Genomic DNA, 21,281 nt, shown 5'->3' on the forward strand with positions numbered 1-21,281 from the left:
TGCAGGTTCTTAGGGCTCTGAAGATGACCTTGAGGCCAGAATGGGAGTGTAGGTTTGCAGAACTCTTCAGCCATTTGACACGAGGACATGAGGTTGCATCTACTAAATTCACACTTGAGAGCTGTACCACCGAGTCACATACACACCCAGTCCCGTTGGGGCTGCATTCATAGCTTTCCTTGTCCTGTGAGTCCCAGGTTCATTCTGTCTGGAAGAACCAAAGTGGTAAGTTCTCAGCTGTCTGTGTTCATTCTAACAAATACTGGTGTTTATTGACTGCTTACTATGTGATTAATCCTGTGTCATTTATTTAAGGGATAACAACACCCCAAAATCCTGTTCCTTTGAAGAGCTAGTAGCACAATAAATTGGGAAACCATTGCACACAGGAAACAACAGGGGTTTATCTACTTGCTGTTTCGGATCTACTCTCCTCATGTTTTTCAGTCGGTTCTCTGGAGATTATGTCATGCATTCTCCTCGTTGCTAAGTGGGGAGCACATCCTATACGTCTTTCTCATATGTAGTTGTTTTTCTAGATCATTTTGGTCAAAAATTTATCAATTTTCTTGACTTCTTTTTAAGAGAAGATCCGGTTTTTGCCTCTTTTAGTGCTGTGGGTGGGTGTGTTGGCCATTCCATTTGTTTCTGCTTGTGTCTTATGTATTTTTATCCCCTCTCCTGAATCCTTATTTTAGCTACCAAATGTCATACCTTAGACCATTGACTTTCAATGCAGTCGTGTAAAGGTCCTACATTTTCTTTGAACAGTGCTTACCCACCACATTATTTCTGTGTCATGTTTTCACTTTCATTGAATTTAAATAATTTTATAAGATAATTTATGACTTTTATTTGATCTATTTGCTTAATGTTAAACTACTTGGGGTCTGGGGTAGGGCTTAGTGGTAGAACATTTGCTTAGTATATATGAGGCCCATGGTTCAATCCTTAGCACTATGCAGGAAATAATCAAAACATTGGGCTGGAGAGATGGCTCAGTGGGTGAGTGTTTGCTGGGCAAGCATGAGGACTTGAGTTTTGTCATGGTTATGCAAGACTGTAACCCTAGAGCTAGTGGGATGGACAGGCAAAGAGAGGCAGGTCCTGGGGGCTTGATGTACTTAGAGTCAATGACAGAACTGTGGGGCAGGGCATGTCTGACAGACACCCAGATTGGTCTCTGAATTGCCAATGTGCAATTAGAGGTGACAGGAGACTGTGTATTCTTGTGTGTACATGATGTGCATGCATGTGGATGTGGATGCACACGTATATAGAGACCAGAAGCTGACACTGGCAGAGTCTCTCACTGAACTCAGACCTCCCTGATCTGATTGGTTCCTCTAGCTAGCCAGCTTGCTCCAGGGCTTCCCTGTCTCTGTCTCCCAAGCACTGGAATTATATGCAGACTGCCACAAGTGCCCAGAGTTTGTTTACATGGGTGTTGGGGATCCAAATGCAAGTTTTCACACATGTGCCGTAAACACTCTGTCCACTGAACTGTCTCCCAGCCTTTAATTTTCATTATATATATATATAGTGACTGAATTCTTCAAATCTATGAAGAGAGAAAGAAGATCAAATACAGGAAGAGAAGCATGGTTCAAGTTTCCTAAGTACAAAGCAGAAGGGATGGGTCAAGAAAAATATTTGAAAAAAATAAAAGGAAAAAATTGCTTACTGTTAGGAATATTCCTAATGCAAGCTCTCTGCCGATGCAAAAATCCCAATCAAGCCAAATCACCACAAGCCAAATTAAAAAACATCCAGGTTTGATGGGATTCCTGCGCTCCTGGGTGGCCCCAAGGGGAACCAGGAAGCCGCCAACATGATGTGTGGATGTGTGCCTATAATCCCAGCACCCAGGAGGCCAAGGCTTACCCAGGACATCAGAGAAAATCTTTGTCTCAAAGTAAGTCAAACAAGCAAACAGACAAAGACAAAGTGAAAGAAACAAACAAATTACAGGAATGAAGGCAAACACAGTATATTTTAGGTGAACCACAATGAGAAGCTGCTTCATCACTGGCAGAGAACCCTAAGAAACGTCGAATGAGGTCCCTTACACAGACAGAAAATGATGCCATATGGAAGCTCAGGTATTTAGGAGAGAGAGAGAGCACCAGAAGTGGTAAATAGATGGATAAACAAAACATTCCTTTCCCCTTAAGTAATTAAAACGACTGTTTAAAACAAAAATATAATGCTTTATTTAAAAATAATGCAGGTGTAGTAATCCATGTGGTAGCTGCAGCATCCCACAACAGGTGGGAGCCGATGCACATGCAAGGCTGTGAGGTACTTAGATCTCACAGGGAACATTCTGGGATTAACTCGACATAGACTCTAAACTGTGAAAAACTCTTGAAATCTTCAGAGCAGCTTCCAAGAGAAACAAAAAAGTCCAGCTACCAAGCAGGCAGAGAGGGATGGGTGCATAAAGGAGACTGAGGCACCATAGGATGGTGACCCAGCCATTACATTGCATTAAATGTTAAAAGAAAAGTCTACAGAAAGGGGGTGGAGTGTAAATGGAAGTTTCTGTTCCACGTGGTCCCGTAGCTGTTCAGTTCCAAAGAAACACACAGGGGCTTAAATTAATTATAAACTGTTTGGCCTGTTGCTCAGGCTTATTATTGACTACCTCTTACAACTTAAATTAACCCATTATTGCTGTCAATGTTTAGCTACGTGGCTTGGTACTTTTTCTCAGTGAGGCATTCTTGTTTCCTCTGCATCTGGCTGGTGGCTGTGTCTCTGTCTTTCCTCTTCCCAGAATTTTCCTAATCTGGTTGCCCCACCTATACGTCCTGCCTGACTACTGGCCAATCAGTGTTTTATTAAACTAATATGAGTGACAAATCTTTATAGTGTACTAAAACATTATCCCATAGCACTGGAGAGATTGCTCTGTGGTTAAGAGATTATCTGCTCCTGCAGAGGTCCTGGGTTCAATTCCCAGCACTCACCTGGTGGCTCACAACTGTCTGAAACTCCAATTCTGGGGATATGACACCTTCTTCTGGCTTTCATGGGTAACAGGCACATACACAGTGCACAGACATGCATACAGACGAAACACTCATATGTATGAAATAAAACCTTAAAAAAAAAGAAAATAAGATGGAAGCTCACAGAAAAACTACTGCTTACCTCTGTGTTGTCTGTACTTACCAAACATAAGTAGATAGTTATGTATGAACAGCAGAAATACTGTAGTAAGGTGGGGTGGGCATATTAGTGTCTGATAACATAGACTTTAAGAGAATGGTATATGACCAATGATAAAAAGAACCAAATGAAAACTAGTGTCCCAAGACCCCAGCAGTTTGTGTCTCATCAGCTTACAGGGACGTTCTGCACACCACAGATTTTCGTGGCGTGAGCATTTCAACGTCGTTCACGTAACTACAGCCAATTCATGCTCATTGTATCAAAACACATAAAGATAACTCAAGAAAAGAGAAAGGGTGTTTCATGGTCAGGAAAGTGTAGATGATTTCCTGAGGCAGGGGAGGGGGGTGGCAGTGGTGTAAGAGAGAAGGAACAAATGAATCCTAAGTGAGCATTAGCCTGTGGGAGAGCCTCAGAGTACAGTGAGCCATGGAATTAAAGAAACAAACATATCCACAGCAACAGGCAGAGATTTCTTCTAAACAGGCATTTCTCTCTCCCTTTCTTTTTTTGTCCCCCCAAGACAGGGTTTCTCTGTGTAGCCCTGGCTGTCCTAGAACTAGCTGTATGTACCAGGCTGGCCTCAGTCTCAGAGATATGCCTGACTCTGCCTCCCAAGTGTAAGTGGACATTCTAAGTAGTTAATAAATATATATTTTAAAAATTTCACTGACACTAATGAGCTGGACAGCAGTGCCAGCTGCTTGGCCTGGTGACACTCTGAGTGTTATTCCTTTGGAAGCCCTATAGTCTCTGACCACAGAAAAGTGAACCCTAAATTTAATGACAATACAGTGTCTAGAAAACTCCTCAAGTTTTCAATTTTTATGTGTCTGGTGCAAACTCCTGTGTGTGGGGTGCCCACCTGGAGTACTCATGTGAAACCAGGGAACACTGGTGTCCTGCTTTGTCACTCTCTGCCTTGTTCCCTTCAGACAGAGTCTCTCACTGAGTCTAGAACCTGCCATCCCATGTCTGACTGGTGATGACCATATTTATATGTTTATAGTGAAGGGTGCCAATTAAGCTCTGCCCGCAGGGCAGAGGCCAGCTGAGTACCCAGCATGGAACTGTCTGTGGACAGCATCAATTCTCCTGAGCAGTGGCAAATGACACCAGTCAGAAAGGCTTGTCAGCTGTGCTATCCACTTGTTACTGACTGAACCTTGCTCATGTAGATGCAGCTGGTCACATCATGGAGGACCTCAGTTTCTACTAAAGTCCCCAAGATTGAGCACACTGGCAGCAGAGCCACCAGATGCCTCCCCCACTAACAGGCAAGCATTATGCTCCCATGGGCAAGCATTCCAGCTGTGCCCAGAAACCTAGACCCTCTCGCAGGCAAGCCTAGTTGTTTCCCACAGAAGTGAACATTAAGATACGTATTTCATTTTTTATTTATTTGGTTCATTAACATTTCAGCTTTTAGCACTAAGATTTTCTGTGTGTGCTTGTGGGGTTTTGTTTCCCTTTACGTAGCCTAGTTATATGTATGACATGTGCTTTAAAAACCTCGGCAGCTAAGTCCATGGGGGTCTTTTGGGGTTAGACCCTTTAGTGGTTTTTAGTTTGGCGGATATCCTCAGACTGTGAGATTTAAAGTATGTAAGTCACTGGTTTTAGTGTAGTCCGGGTTGTTTGTTGGTTGCCTGTCATTTTTAGCCTCACCACACTCACTGTGTGCAGTAACATGGGCATGTATCTCACATTGTGGGAGAGATTTGCGGAGAAACTGCTTTCTGGTGCATCTATCTCGATCACATCAATGTGTCGCTCTAGCTTTCCCAGACAGTTGTGAATTCAACCTCTTCCTATGGGTAGGTGGCAGGGGAAACCTTTCTTTGCAACCTTTAACTTAGAGGCTTTCTTAGTTAGGGTTTCTGTTGTTGTGGTAAACACCATGACCAAAGCAACTTGGGGAGAAAGAACATTATCTCATCTTACAGCCTGTGGTCCATCAGCCAGGGAAACTGGGGCAGGAACCTGTAGGAACCTGTAGGGAAGAACTGAAGCAGAGGCCATGAAGGAGTAGTGCTCTCTGGCTTGCTCCCGCTCACCAGCAGTTTCTGGTATGCCCCTCCCCACTCCTGTGATTATCTACAGAAGTCTGGGATCAGAGAAAAGCTCCTGTCCCACTGCTGGAAGCCCCCACTTATTTTTAACCTCAACAATTTAACTTTTGTCCTTCCTCCTCCCCAGGGATCAACAGGGATCTTCTCAGGTAGAGCTGAGAGGCCTTTTGAGGTTGCAGATTTGGGTCACTTTGAAGCTGCTGAAGTCCCCATACCCTGTTCTGTGCAGGACACTGTCCTTTTTCCTGGTCTTTGTGCAGATTAATGATTCAAGTTACAACAGTGGTGGATGCTTTTGTGGAAAAAAAGTTATCACAAAAGGGAATGAATTGGGAAGGGACACCTGTCTCATTATGTTACTTCTCTGCCCCACACCTACAGTTAGCTATAGTTTAGTGGTTTGGTAGAACCTTCCAGACCCCTTACCATACGCATAGACTCATACATCTGTGGATGCAGGCTCGGCGACTGCAGCCTGTTCCACATATGGAATGGAGTCACTATACACCGCCCCAGAACCTGCTTCATCTCCCAGCCTCTCAGTCTCCAAATGTCTTGGAGGCATCCTTCCCTCCAGGTAGGGGTTCTTATGCTTCATTGTTTCTGACCTTTGTCTATCTTTGACCCTGGCTTTCTGCACACTGCTTCCAACTCTATTCTGTCTTTCCTCCCTGCTGTTTCTTGTGTTCAGGTGCCTAGTGAGTGAATCTCATCTCACACTAATGCTCAATAATACTGAATCCAAACATGAAATTTGGCTTTCCAACACTGGCCATTTGGGCTTTGCTGAACTCTTGCGGATAGCTCGCCTCATAATCCTGTATCTCAGTACCTGAGGCTGCTGTCTCTAAATGCTGAACTTGGTACTTCCACAATGCAAATGTATTCTCTCACAGCCCAGTTGTTGATAAAAGCCTGAAATCAGTTTCACTGGGCTAACAGCAAGTCCATCTGCAGTGGCCTGGGGATCGGTTTCTTTGCCTTTCCCTCCTTCTGTGGGCCACCTTCCTGTCTACCTACAGCACACCGGCAATTATAATGTTTGCTTCTGATACATGTTATTCTTCTGCCCCAGGTCACTAGCTTCTTCTAGTAGGGCCAGCCGGGCCTCTGTCAGGCCTGTCTAGTAGATCAGAGTAACCCCTCCCCCCACATGTAAGGTTTCCAAGGAAGGAGTGTGGGGGACACAGTCCAGCCTAGCACCCCATCCTGACTTTAGCACACTAATGTCTTTCCCGTGTCCTTTGCTCCAGCCGACTGTCCATTAAAGCTGTCCGGTAACTGTTCATTTTCTAGTTCTCTGCCCCCCACCCCCCGCCACTGCTACCCATGTGCTGTGAGAACCTGCCAGCCAAGCTCTTCTGCCATCCGCATCATCCATGTCCCCTCTGCCCTCTGTGGCAGTGTTAGTAGGCTTTCTTCTTTTCGGAACTTGAGTCATAGACAGCTGTGAATTGTCACGTGGGTGCTGAGATTGGAACCAGTTCAGAGGTTCAGTTCATTATCATTATGGTGGGATAAGGGAGCATGTGGGCAGACATGGTGCTGAAGAAGGAGCTGAGAGTGGAGAGGGAGCCACATCTTGATCCCACAGGCAAGAGGAAGTAGTCTGTCACCCTGGGTGTGACTTAAACATATGTGAGACCTCAAAGCTCTGCCTCCACAGTGAAACACTTCCTCCAGCAAGACCACACCTACTCCAACAAGGCCACATCTCCTAGTAGTGCCACTCCATTTGGGGGCGTTTTCTATTAAGCCGCCGCAGCTAAGAACAAGCATCTAAGAGTTCAAACACAAAGTGGTATGCCAGGGCAACGAGAACAGCCATGCCTTTGGAAAGAAACTGGAAGGGTTGGGAAGTTCATGTGAGTTCAATTTTCTGCACTCCCAGTAGTGACTTCTCCCTCTTCAAGGACCGTTGGCGAATAGAACTTCATCTTAGAGGCCAGGAAAGAAAGGGAGCCAGGGAGACTGGGGCAGGAGCACAGGAATGGGGGGCAGGTGGAGCCCAGAGAGAAAGCTTCAGGGTGTGGTGGGTATAGTGTTTCTATCAAAGAAGCCAAGGAGAGTGAAGCCTGTGGAGCCTGGAGAAAAGGTGGAGGTGAGAAGGCATTGCTATCTACTGCCTGCATTTCACCTGAAGGAACTGCATGGTCACTCTTGGGATTCCTGTAAACAGCAGAGCAGCCTGGAGGCTGTCTGAGTAACTTCCTCCTGGGAACTGGTGGTGCTGATGGGAATGGCCTTGGGAGTGGGCACCTCTTCAGGCTTTAAGCTCCAAAAGGCTGTACCTGTCACATTGTTCTAATTTAGGCCCTTTGAAATCAAACCACTGATGTTCTGTGGAATAGGTTGCTAGACTGATGTTCCAAGTAATCTTCTCTAGCTCCAGTTGTCACAGATCTTCTCATTGACTGGGAGACCAGGCACAATTGCCTCCATCTCCCTTTGGGATAAAGTGTAATTAGGAAAGTAAGAAGGGAAACATCCCCTGACCCACTCCCACCCCACTCCCATTCTACCCAAACAACCCCGCCCTACCCTCAATCCTTTTCTACCCCTGTCAGCCCTATCCCCATTCCCACCCCAATCTACCCTACCCCACTTCCAGCCCCAGCTCCACTTTAGTATCAGTCCCATCTCCATCTCTGTCACGGAAGATGGCAACTTAATTTGCTACACGCGACAAAAGTTTCTGTCCATCGGGTCCTGCAGCTATTCAATCCCAAAGGAACACAGAGGGTTACATTAATTATAAACTGTTTGGTCTATTGCTTAGGCTTATTACTAACTAGCTCTTATGTCTTAAATTCACCCATAATTCTTGTCTATGTTTAGCTACATGGGCTGATACCTTTTCTCAGTAAGGCATTCTAATCTTGCTTCCTCTATATTTCGCTGGTAACTGCATCTCTTCCTTTCCTCTTCCCAGAATTCTCCTAGTCTGGTTGCCCCACACATTTTTCCTACCTGGCTACTGGCCAATCAACGTTTTATTAAACCAATATGAGTGTCAAATCTCTACAGTGTACAAGAGCATTATTCCACAGCAATACACCCCTGACATCAATGCAAAGTTGGACCATTTTGGAAGTCACTGATCACACATGTCAGTCTCAACCTAGTTGTCACCAATGTTGGGTCTAAAGTGAGAGATGAAGAAAAGGTACAATGGAGGGAACCTTCATCTGGCAATGGATGGAGATAGAGACAGAGACACACATTGGAACACTGGACTTAACTCCCTAAGTCCAAATGAGAAGCAGAAGGAGAGAGAACGTGAGCAAGGAAGGCAAGACCAGAGGGAACCTTCATCCAACGATGGATGGAGATAGAGACGGAGACCCACACTGGAGCACTGGACCGAGTCCCCAAGGTCCAAATGAGGAGCAGAAGGAGGGAGAACATGAAAAAGGAAGTCAGGACCGCCAGGGATGCGTTCACCCCCTGATACAAGGGGACTGATCGAATGAGAGCTCACCAAGGCCAGCTGGACTGGGACTGAACGAGCATGTGATCAAACCGGATTCTCTGAATGTGGCTGTCATGGGGGCTGACTGAGAAGCCATTGACAATGGCACTGGGTCTTATTTCGTCTGCATGTACTGGCTTTTTGGGATCCTAGTCTGTTTGGATGCTCACCTTCCTAGACCTGGAGGGAGTGGGGAGGAACTTGAATTTCCCACAGAGCAGGAAACCCTGACTGCTCTTAGGACTGGAGAGGGAGGAGGAGAGGGAGTGGGGGGAATGGGAGGGTATGGGGAGGAGGGGAGGATGTGGAAATTTTTATAAATAAATAAGTAAATAAAAAAAATTTTAAAAAAATAAATAAAATAAAGTGAGAGATGAAAAGTGTGTTCTAACAAGGCCAGACGGAGGTCTGTCAATCATCCACTAATTTATCTGGAAAATAATTGTCCTTTCTTATTTAAGACATCTTTTTGTCTAGGAAGTAGCTTATCTGGAGAATGGAAGGAAGCTAAGACTAGTGTTCACTAATTGATTTGCTCCCTTAGTAATTTATACTTTGCTCCACAAGTTTTATTGAGCACCAGTTACGGGGTAGAATCCTGTACTCTTCCAATGAATAAGAACTGTGGTTCCGCCCCCGGGAACTTCTGGCTTTCCTTCAGTTGTGTACAAAGCCACTCTGGGCCATGTGCTCACGTTCATCTTCATAGTCAGTCCTTCCTACAAACAGGGCTTTGAGAACACCAACAGCATTAAATGTGATGCTTGTAATTCCTTGACTCTCAGAGACTTGTAGCGCACAGGGCTTATAAGGTCTCAAAAGACAATCTCCCTACCCTGGGGTTGATAATTTTTTCTGGGGGTCATGTTAGTGGGGGAAAGGGGTGGCAGGGGTGTAAATTGTGTCTCATCAACTGCAAATGATGGTGACCAAAAGCTGTGACTGTCTGCCATGCTAGTTCTGGAGTCTAAGAAAAGTTTAGATTCTGAATGACACTTCTAAAGGTCACGTTTGAAAAATAAATCCTGGACATCTGAACCAGAAAGTTATGAATTTCCAAGGTCACTTGGAATCCTGTTAGGTATTATCTGCACATACACATACACTGTAGTCATATACTACCCATGCATACAATTAGCTGTCTGCAGTTTCTGAAGATTCATGAGTAAATTACTGTGAACATGTACAACATGGTATTCTGAAGAGTCTTATAAATTATTTTGTAAGAAAAATATTCCAATGGGTAGTGGTGGCTCATGCCTTTAATCCCAGCACTTGGAAGGCAGAGACAGGCAGATCTCGGAGTTCGAGGCCAGCCTGGTCTACAAAGTGAGTTCCAGGACAGTTGGCTATACAGAAAAAGCCTGTTTAAAAAAATAAAAGGAAAGAATGTTACTAATACTCATTCTCTTTCATTCTTTTTACGTTTCAATTCGTATGTTGAGTTCTCTTCAAGAGGAAAGAAGTCTGACTCTATCGGTATGATTATAAATAGTAATGAATCCGGACCAGTGAGGATTTTTCTCTGGAAATCCTCAGAATGACACATGTGGCCTTATTCAAAGCAGCTTCTCTCCTGCCACAGCCTGTGAGACCTCACTGGAAGTTCTTGGCATGGTCACATGGACCATGCTTATGTTTCTAGCACCTTTTGTCACACCAGTATCCTTGTAAGATAAACTTACAAGCATCTCAAGATTAAGGGACATTTGTGATTCTACTAAGGTCACAGGGCAAAGGTTAGAATTGCTTAAGAGTCTAGGTCTCACATCCATTAGACTTTCCATCCCAACAGGAACCCCATGGGTTGCAGGCTGCAGTTGTAGACCTGCTACACTTACCAGCCTAAAGGTGAGTGAGTTAGGTTATACACCAGCCTGGAGCAATGGCCTTACTCTGTCCAGTCCAAGGCAGTTAGCATTTTCACAGAACCAAAGTCATTGTAAACATCCCCTGCCCTAGAGAAGGGGCTCAGGATACCTTGTGCTGGGCCAGACCTTTCAGAGAATCCATCAATCCTCACCACAGAGCCATGCCAGCAGAGAGAAGGTGTCAGTCAGCCATCCAGAATCAGGCCCCAGAGGCAGGACCTGCAGATGGCTTTGTACTGTGTGGAGCCAGGTGTGTGAGAAAAGAGACAAGTCTGATGGTGGCCCTGCTGTGGGAAGCCACCACACACCTCTGGTTCTCACCTGAAGGTGGAAAGAAAAACATGTAAATGTAAAAGAATTCATACCCCACATACTTTAAGACAGATTTTTTTCTAGACATCTAAAAGAAGGAACAAGACTACCCCATCCCAGTTAGAAGGAGAAATGAGAAACAGAGAGGTCTCCAAAGCAGAGTTTTTGAGTGGCGTGCCAGAGGACTTGTGCAGGATGAATCAATTCCAAAGCACGCCCTGTACTCTGTGCCCACACCTTCAGTGTCTGATAGATGATGATATCCGCCTGGACCTTCGGGTCAAGATTTGTCCCCTGCTTGTCTGGACACTGCTGCAACACCAGCATGGGTGGGTGGGGCAGTGTGTGTCCTGGTAGAGTGAACTCTGGACCTGCAGGACAATGCACAGCTGCTGTTGGAATCATGAAGAGTGCCTGTTGCCGGGTCCCAGAGTTGTGTCTCCAGCAGGCAGAGCCTGGCAGTGAATTAGCTTATGTTTAGCCTGGCAGTTGGCACTTGGTTCATTTGTAGAAGTAATTGTACGCTGATGTTATCAGCGGCAGGTAATTGAAATGGGTTTGATGAATTACTTAATTCCTTTTAATAGCTGAGTCTTCAAGAACTGAATAAAGAAGATAAGGTGATGGGGAAGAAAACACAACAGCTCTCTCTTTCTAATTAGTACTTGGAAGCTTTTCTCTTCTTTACACAAATGATGGTGAACACGTGAGGTTCTACACGTCTCTGAGTCAGAAGCCCCCATGGGGGCATTTCCCATTAGGCAGCCCTGCCCTGAGCACTGAGAACTCTTCACCCAGGACTTCAGAGGGTATTGGTTTCTGAGCACAAGTTTATTTCTCAGACTCGGGTGAGCAGGTCTGTCCCCTTCACTCACCTTGCCTTCAGCTCCTCTGTCGCCCTTTTCTGAGCACCTGCTGCCTGGCAGAGCACTGAGCTGGAGTTCCTCAGTGGCGTTAGCTCAGGCTCTCGTGGCCCACACCTGGCACTTGCACCTCCCACACCTGGAAGTCTATGATGTCTGCAGCAACACCCATGTAGCTAGCCCTAGCTTTGCCAACAGTGGCAAAGGCAGATGTGGCCATGGGACCTGCCATCTGTTCTGGGCTCTACCTGCTGGACCCATGCGATGTGCCTGCCGGAACTCAGAACACAAGGATGGGGGGCTTTCTTCCAGAATCTTGTGGTCCTGTTTTTGGATCTCAGGTTCAGTTTTCAAGACCCAGTGGTTTGGGGTGACTTTGAAAGGATTTGCTTTTGGCTGGTTTTTTTTCTTTTTTCCTTTTTGAAGAAACTGAAGTAACAGCAAAAGAATATAAAGCATTAAGATTTTATCTTTTCCATAAGCTAAGGTGATGTTTGGAGACAATGTAGTGATTGCCTGGACTGCTTCTAAAGGTCCTCTATGTAATGCTGTGAAGCTGGCTAAGGTTAGAGTGAAGATTCCCTGGTCCTCGGCTGCTGATGTGATTGTAGCAATACCCTTTGTGTAAATAAAATATACACCGAGAACCCTAACAATGTTTCTTTTAAAACTTATATTCATGTATGTATTTGTTTGTTTTGTGTGTGTGTGTGAGTGCGCCATGGCCCACATGTGGAGGTCAGAGGAACTGTGTGAGCTGTAGTGATTGAGTGAGCTCAGTCATCAGGCTTGGAACCTGGCGCCTTGCCAGCTTGTCTCAGCTGAGCTTTCCTCATGTTGTCAATTTTTTTGAGCTGTATGTGTAGGATTTTGTATCTTTCTGACTGTATCTAATACTTTCCTTTTTTGTTTTCTTTATTTAACTGTTTATAAATATCATATGTATGGGTACAATGTGATATTTGAGCTGTGTATATATTGTAGAAAGATTAATAACATCTACTGACTTTTTTCATGAAAACAGTCAAAATCTAGTATCTTGAAGTTTTGACATATGTAGCACATAATTATTAACTATGGTTACCATGCTGTGTACTATAATGTCAGAACTTACTCTTACCTACCAAGGCGTGTTCCCCTTTGACCAACATCTCCTCTTTCCTAGCCTCCAGCCCCTGACTCACCATTCTACTCTCAGCCTCCGTGAGTCCAGCTTTACCAGCTCCTAGGTACAAGTGAAGTAGGTAGTATTTGTCTTATGTGCCTGGGTGGTTGTACTAGCTACAATGTCTTCTAGGTTCATCTGTGTTGTCTCCGATGATGGGAGTCCTTCTTCCTGTGAGGCTATGTCATATCTCAACGTGTCGCTATTCCAATTGTTTTTATCCATCCATTGATGCACACGGGTACTTGCATATATTGGCTATCACACATAATGCTGAAGTACATAAGAGAAATCTGTGACTCGCTGATCCTACTTGTGTTTGTGGATTTTGTTAGTCATCAACCCCCTTTTCTTATATACCTCTGTCTAGCCTATCCAATCACAGAAGTCATCTTGGGCTCCCCACCCACTTCCCTCACATCCCAAATGACTCCCGCCCACCAAAAGCCAGTTTGAATGTGTTGTTACAGCTATGGCTCAGGGCCACCCACATGGTCACTTGCAACAGCTTCTCCTCACTAGTCCCTCAGCTTGTCCTTCAGTTCATGGTCCACATGGTTTCCATGGCAACTCCATAGAAACTCCCAGCTGCTCCATCTCATCATATGGTATCTATGCCCAGAACCGTGTTCTGGGTCCCTGCTGCCCTTAGGAGGAAAGCCCAAGTTTTTCATCAGCTGTGTTCACTTCTTCCCCAGCCCCCATCATCTCAGAGTACCTCTCAAATGTCTTCCATGTGTGGGGCAATCAGGCATCCAAATTCAGCAGGCATTTCATGGAATGCCCATTAATGTACAGAGGGCTGACCTCTCCTCTGAGGTGGTGTCCTCAGTTGCTGCGCTGACTTCATTTTCTGCCACTCATCTACACCCAGTTCACTGTTCTCCAAGCTTCTGACATTGCTCACACTGCTTCTTCCTGCCCAGATGCCATCTTCCTTGTATGGAGCTTCAGCACTTCCTTATTCTGTGTATACAGCTCAGAAGCCAAAAAAGACTGGTTTAGAGGTCTCAGTGTTCATCTCCAATTCCCGGACATTTTGCACGTGGTACTCTTGAGTATTGCACTTTCTTACCAGCTAGATTCTGCATCCTAAGGCTGGCATTGTGTCTTCAGCTCCTTGGTGTCCTTTTCACCTAGTGGCCAATGCTTGGTCCCAAGTGAGTATGGATGATAGTTTGCGTTCCTATCACAGACTAGCACAGATGATGTAAATTATAAACCATAGAAATTTATTTGGCTCATCCTTGTGGAGGCTGGGAAGTCTAAAATCAAGGGGCTAAATCTGACAAGGACCTCCTTGGCTGTGTCCTAAGGCTCCAATCAGAGCATGGCAGTACTAATCTAAAGAGCAGCTGCCGCCTGTCTCCTAAGCCCACCCCCACACGCTAATTTGTTCCAAGGTTTCATACCCAAGGCCTTCACAGTGACAAATAAACCTCAGTGTGTGTTTAAAGGGCAGCAAAGCCATGACAGTGTCTATTTGTCCTAATGGGGAGAGTTAATGGGAGCCAAGCATGCTGGGAAATGCCAGGCAGTAGCCAATTCCAAGCACAACCCTTCCTTTCCTCAGTCATGCTCACTGCGTTCACACCTGTGCCTCATTCTCCAGTTCAGCCTCTTGTTCTTCCTGCTGTGGATCTCAGAACCTAAGAGGCTCATTCTGAGTGACAGAGGCAGTTCTCAGACACTTGGTTGTGCTCCTTGACATTGCCGTTGCTGTAAACATCCCTTACATACCCTCCAACTATAAAAAGTTCAAATTCCATGATTTTTTCCCCTGTGGGTAGAAAATGTGTATGAAGCTGAGCTTGATTCCTAAGTTTTTGTTAAATTTTAAATTTGCGTGCATGTATGTGTGTGCTCACGTGCGTGCACACGCGCGTGTGTGGGTGTATGCATGTGAGTGCAGGTGAATTTAGGTGTTTCCTGAGATCAGAGGTGTAGGGTCCCCAGAGCTGTAGTTACAGATGTTTGTGGGTGCTAGAAACCAAACTTGGGTCTTCTTCAAGAACTGAACACACTCTTAACATTGGAACCATCTCTCCAGCCCAACTTTTTATTTCAAACTTTTGTTTCTGTGTGTGCTTGTTGTGTTGAGTGTATGTGTGCATGTGTTATATCATAAATATGTAATATATTATGTATTGTGTGCATGTGGTATACACTGTATGGTGTGTAGATTGTACGTGGGGATATACATGTTCAGGTGCTTATGTCCAGATACACAGAGACCAGAGGTGGGTGTTGTATGCCCTGCTCTGCAGCTGTTCATCTTAGTTCCTTGAGATGGTGTCTCACTGAGCTTGGAGCGAGGTTGGTGGCCTGTGAGTTCTTGTAATTGGTCACAGGTATATGCAGTCATGCTGGAAGTTTTTTCAAGACAGGATTTCTCTGTGTTGCCCTGGATGTCCTGTAACTTACTCTGTAGACAAGACTGGCCTTGATATCACAGAGATTTGCCTGCCTCTGCCTCTTGGGTGCTGGGATGATAGGAGTGAGGCGCCACTGCCCGGCTGAATTTTTTCATATGGGTGCTGGAGATTTGAACTCAGATCCTGATGCTTGCACAAAAAGTGTTCTTACCTTCTGAGCTATCTACCCAACCTAAAGTTTTGAAATGAACCAAGAATATGATGAGCTTGAGAAATAGTTAAACCATCGGGCAGCGATTGGATTTTATTATACCATTTTAATTTTATTTCTTTCAGTTAGTAGTACTAAATTAAGCAGATTTTTCTTCTCCTTTTACACAATCCTTTGCCCTACAGCTATATAAGACAGTCTGATTAGCAGGCTAACTAAAAAATATATTAACCTTTTGGATCTTGATCCAAGAAGTTCTGAAAGCCTGCTACAATGGGGCCTTTGTGCAAGTTTGAAGAGTGCTAATATTTATGACTTCTGGACAAGAAAATCACTAGGCTAGCACACTGTTTCAAGTACATGAACTTAATGGTCTGTTCTCTCCTGTGCTTAAAATCCGGCCTTAGGAAACCAATGCTGGCTTTGCTTTTTGAGTTATTCAAATAATAGGTTCCAGAAAGGAACAATGGAAAGGTCTCTGAGGAAACTCCACACACCTTTGAAGTGGCTTAGAATAAAGAAATGACACGTACTGAGTGCCCTGGTGTGTGTGGGGCACCTTCTTATGCAGTGCTCATCATGCCATTTAAAACACAGGCTTGTCACTCTTAGGAAGGAGAGCATCGAAGGACAGGAAGGAAGGTGACGTTGTCAGAGCCCATAGCAAGCGTAGAGAAGAGCTAGGGCTGGCGCCATGGCTATCTAATGCCAGAGTTGGTGTTCTTTGTACTGCCCTGTGCCTCCCTGAAGAAATGGCTATGTTCTCAGGAAAGCTCAAGGCTCTGGCACATCTAAGGAATGAGGACAATGTGACATACAATTAGAAAACCCAGAAAGTCAGCCCATTTCTCTGGCACAGCTTCTTGGGGTACTTGCTCTCATCCTCACCTCACTCACGTGTGCCTAAGCATTCTGGGGGCCTTCACGCTGCTGCCATTGCCCCTCATCTAGAGTGAAATTCACAGAGACTCCCCGTTTAAGACTGTCTACAGCATAATTAGTAATTTCATGGTGACTACAAAAAGTCGCTTTCCAGAGGTGCCCTCCAGGGCAGAACACGCATCCCTGGAATTGGAGGAAAGCCAGGAGGCAACTTTCAGTTGCTGCTGCTGACTCAGCCTGTCCCCACTTGACTTCCCGGCAGCGTGGTCTGCTGAGTGGGAGCGCTCAGAGAGCAGCACCTCTGTCCTCTGCATCCTGCTGGAGAGCTGGTCACTCTGGAAAGGGAAATTTCATCGGTGCCATTCAGAATGTCCCCAAGAGCAGCTAAAACTTGGAATGAATGCTCTGCCTTGTGCCCAGTGCTTGTGAAGCAAGCCTTCCTCAGAACAGTCCCTGTGGCAGAGTTTAACAGGCAGAGTTTAAGCCAGATTGGCAGAGTTTGCCACTTACTGGAAGCAGCAGCAGTCGGTAATTGCATTTCTCTGGTTCAGATGGTATGTTCTAGCAAATTCATTATGGAATTCTGAATAAGACAAAGACAGCTTATAGCGTGGCCCAGCTGCTGGGGGTGCTCTGGGAGGACCTATAATCTGCTCTGTGACTCGGTAAAACTGCTGGAGCTTCACAGTAAGGAGACCTGGAGTTCAACCAGGAATTCCAGACTGTCGCCTTAACCAAACAGATGGTGGCCCCCAGGTCGTGGCTCCATCAGGCAAGCTGGCATGTCTGCCTTCATAGCCCTAGTATGGAGAAAGACATCCACATTGTCCATGGAGAACTCACAAGACTCTGAATGTGATAAAGGGCCTGCAATGTGATGCTGAACTCCGTTCTCATTCCTTTTCTGGCCTCTGACCCCTAGGGCTTTAGAGTTCTGTGTATGCTTCTGTGGAGCTGGCTGCTTTTTTCCTTCTTATAGAAAGAAGAACTGCTTGAAACGTGTGTCAATTTCTCTTGTTTTGATTGCTACACAGTGACAAAGGACTCACTTTCAAAGCGATGTATGGGACTTGTGTAGTATCTTGTGGTTGGGGGTGGCAGGTACTTGTGGATATTGACGGCAAGCTTGTGTTGTGACCTTGCTGTTTTCACTTGTGAAGTGGAGATAATTACAGCACTTATCCCAGAGGATGGCCAGGCCTAAAAGTGTTCACGTGTACAAACTTCTGCCCTACCAAAGAGTTCAGCTCCTCTGGGAAGGAAGATGTCCCCCAAAACAGTTACAAGGTGAAGTGAGTGATCCACTCCATGGCTCCAGTGGGCCTATGAAGCAAGTTCTCTCAGAGTGAATGCCAGGCACATAAGGACCCACAAAAAATTACCACCACTAGATTGTGTCATGTGTGAGGAAAAGAACATCATTTGTTAACACAAAACTAAAATGCTAAAAACACGTGAAATGCTACTCCATACAAAACACCCGCCCATTCTAAGACTGTGATGTGCAGAGGTAAAGATGCCCCGAGCAGTGTTCTAGGACAGGCTGCTGTTTGAGCTCCTCTTTTGCTCACACCCCAGTGTCACTGGCTAGTATCCTCCTGGTTAGAAACATTTCAAATGAAAAAGATTGGAAACGTAATTTAAACCAAAGCATGGCTGGGGACTTGGTTCTGATGCTGGCTCTACATTCATTAAGGAACCTTTGGAGGAAGTCTCTCCATCCTGGGTACCATGCAGGGCAGCACTAGCAGATGCAGTGTGCAGTGTCCCATAACACAGAGATAGCCAAGGGTGTTAGATATCTGGGGCCTGAGCTGAGTGTCTGGCCTCTCCCCTGTGGGCCCTCAGCTAAGTCCCTTTAACTACAGGGTCTGTTTTTAAAAACGGGGGTTGGGAGACAATGATTAGAATCTAACTTGTGGGTTGCAAACCCTTTGGGGGTTGATCGACCCTTTCACAGGGGTTGTATATCAGATATATTATTGTATATCAGATATTTGCATTACAATTCATAACATTAGCAAAAATATGGTTCTGAAGTAGCAATGAAAATAACTTTATGGTTGGGGTCACTACAACATGAGGAACTGTATTAAATGTTCACAGCATTAGGAAGGTTGAGAAGTGCTGGATTGAATATTTGCTTTTTTTCACAAGATTGTCGTTGTCCACACAATGTTTGGATGTTTGGTTACTAAAGGTCAATGTGGCTAAAGTAAACACCACACCTTAGTGGGATTTCCTTGTTAGGGTACTCTCCTAAGAGTCCACAGCAAGGAACAGACTGCATGGGCTTCACAAGTGGCAAAATTAGGTTACCAATTTCATTAAGCAAGGCATTAGATTCCTTCCGAATTTTGTTGTTGCTGGAGACACCATGGTCTCTATGAGGCTCCTCAGATCCATATCAGCTCTCTCCTATGCCCATGGACAGTCTGTGCCTGCCCACTGGGGACACCCTGCCTACCCACTACAGGCTGTGAACCCCATCAGATGCCTATGTCTTCCCAGCACTAGCTCTCTGTGTTAATCTCTGACGCTCTGTGAATTGATGAGGAGTGCTTAACGGGATCGCAGGCACTCAGTGAATGGTCCCGCTGTTATTACACGCCCATGGATTTGTCTCTTTTAAAATGAGCTTGCAGATGTCTCCACTCATCTCAATTAGCAGACTTGAGGAAGGAGCAACCATTGCACGGCATCATTTTCTGCTTTCTAGAAGATTCTCACCAGAGAAAAATGACAAACAGCTAGTTGTTTGCACTATAGACCCAGATGTCTGAAATTGTGACCGATGACTTCAGAGCATCATCTTGAAGGAATCTGAAAAGCCTTCTACTATGAGGCCTGGGCAGGAGTAGGGGTGGGAATGGAGTGGGGGTGAAGCAGGGGTAGGAGGCAGCCAGGGACATGAAGACCTGAGTCTTGGTTCCAGACCTGCCCTGGTTTGTCTTGTGGTACTGAGCTGTGAGGTCTGGAGAGAGTTATATCAAATGTGAAAGAAGGTTAAGGATCTCTGAGTGGGCGTGAGGGCGGGCCCAGGATGCAGGCCCAGCGAAGGCAGCAGGGAATGAGCCTTCCCAGCCTGGGAGTGAGCTTGAGCCACTAGGTTCCTCCCTTATCTATCCTTTCACTTGGTTCCCAAGTGATGCCATGGTCTGGGGAACTTAGAGTAGTTCTCAATAAAAAACAAAACCATGAAGATTCTGACCTAGACAGATGAGAGAAGCCAGCTCCTTTTGTTTCATGAATTTGCTAGAAGTTTCTTTCCAGGCTGGTGAAAAAATAACTTTCTTTCCTTATACGGCTTAAACTGTGAGTCCTTTTTCTCTGTCTTAACATTCTGGGTCTTCTGTGTGATCTTGTTTTGTTTGCTTCTAAACATGTTTGTAATCACCGCAGACACAGCAGCACGCTCACACAGTGTCTGCTGGCATTCCCTGCTTCGAGTTCTAGGAGACCCCCCACAGTTCAGGAGACCCCCCACAGTTCAGCCACTATTACTTGCACTGCACCTTAAAGAGGGAAGCTGTTGTAAATGGTTGCCAGGTGATAGATTTCCTGTGGGGATAGGAACTGCTTCCCAACAGTCTTGTAACTGACAAGGAGGCCCACACTATCAGGGTGGCTTTAGGAACAGTTTTTAGCCTGGCTCATTATTTAAAGTATTTCAGTTAAATGGCCTTTGTGGTTATACACACTGACCCACGAGGTGGGCATCTGTTAGTGGTCTGCTTTTGTCCATTTGACTACTCTCTACCTATTCCTCCTCCTGTCAGTCCTTCAGATCATCTTTGGGCACCTGCCATCCTTAGGCATGATGCTGGGCGTGAGTCAGGGGACCTAGCTCTGCCATTGCCTGTTTTCACAGAGAGCTAACATGATTCCGCAGGCCACCTGTGCTGAAGAGCCCTTTTCTGAGAACTGTGACACCTCCCAACAAAAACAAACCCGAGAGTCACCAGCCATGTTCAGATGGATCATTGTGTGCACAGTGAGGCATTCAAGCATCCTTCACAAAGCTCACTGTGTTCTGGGGCCTCTAGAGTGTTTGGAGGACAGTGTACCTGTCTGATGGCTGATGTGGGAGGAGGGCGGGGCATATCAGGGAAGTCCTGCAATGGTTTTCTTCTTTGCCTTTTCTTTGTTCTCTTTTTATGGCTCCAGGATGGGCGTTTATTACAGCAGTTTGTGCTCTCAGCTCTTTTGCTGAGGCTCTGCATAATTTATGATCAAGATTCCAAAATGTTAGTGAATTGCTCCACCAGAAATAATGGAATGTGACAGCAATGGATTCCACATTCTTGGCCCAAATATTTGTGTCTGTGGTTAGCAAGTCATTTCATAGCATGATTGCTGCATTGCTCAAGCTGTGCCCAGGATGGATTCTGACAAAGGAAGAGAATTTGGGCGAATATAAAAGCACAGAATGGTTCCGACAACAGCACTGCGCTTATGTGCACCAGGAGAGAGAAGGTCTCCTGTCTTCTCTTCCCACAGATGCACTCCACCCCGCCAGGCAGCATAGCTGTATTGGATTTGTGGTTTCAAGCCCAGTCTGATCTGCTGAACGAAGCAGGCATCTGCCCTCTCAGTGAGCCCCAGGAGGCACTGCAAGGGAAGCATACAGTGAGCAGGGAATGTGAGCCTCGGGGAGACACAGGAGTACCAAAGACAGAATGCTGAGTCCGCCACATACTGAGTGTCTAATTGCTGTCCCTTGACTCATCTTTATTAGGACATCGTCCGGCGATGTCAGAAATATCTGGAAGCAGAATCTACTTTAAATGCGGAAGTCACTTAAATGACAAAAGAAGAAAAAGTCACAGTACTGAAGAAACTGTTTTAGTAAGTGAATCCTCACCCTGTGCTGATGTGGCT

General features: G+C 45.5%; 1 protein-coding gene across 2 annotated transcripts in view; it reads left to right on the forward strand.

Moving 5' to 3' along the window:
• The window catches only part of Ttc28 (tetratricopeptide repeat domain 28), a 483,898-nt gene that overhangs the window by 366,249 nt on the left and 96,368 nt on the right, over window positions 1-21,281 (forward strand). The gene's annotated exons all lie outside the window — the stretch shown is intronic.

Source organism: Myodes glareolus, chromosome 2 (genome assembly GCF_982192425.1).
Source record: "Myodes glareolus chromosome 2, mMyoGla1.1, whole genome shotgun sequence".
In the NCBI taxonomy this organism is placed as follows: domain Eukaryota; kingdom Metazoa; phylum Chordata; class Mammalia; order Rodentia; family Cricetidae; genus Myodes; species Myodes glareolus.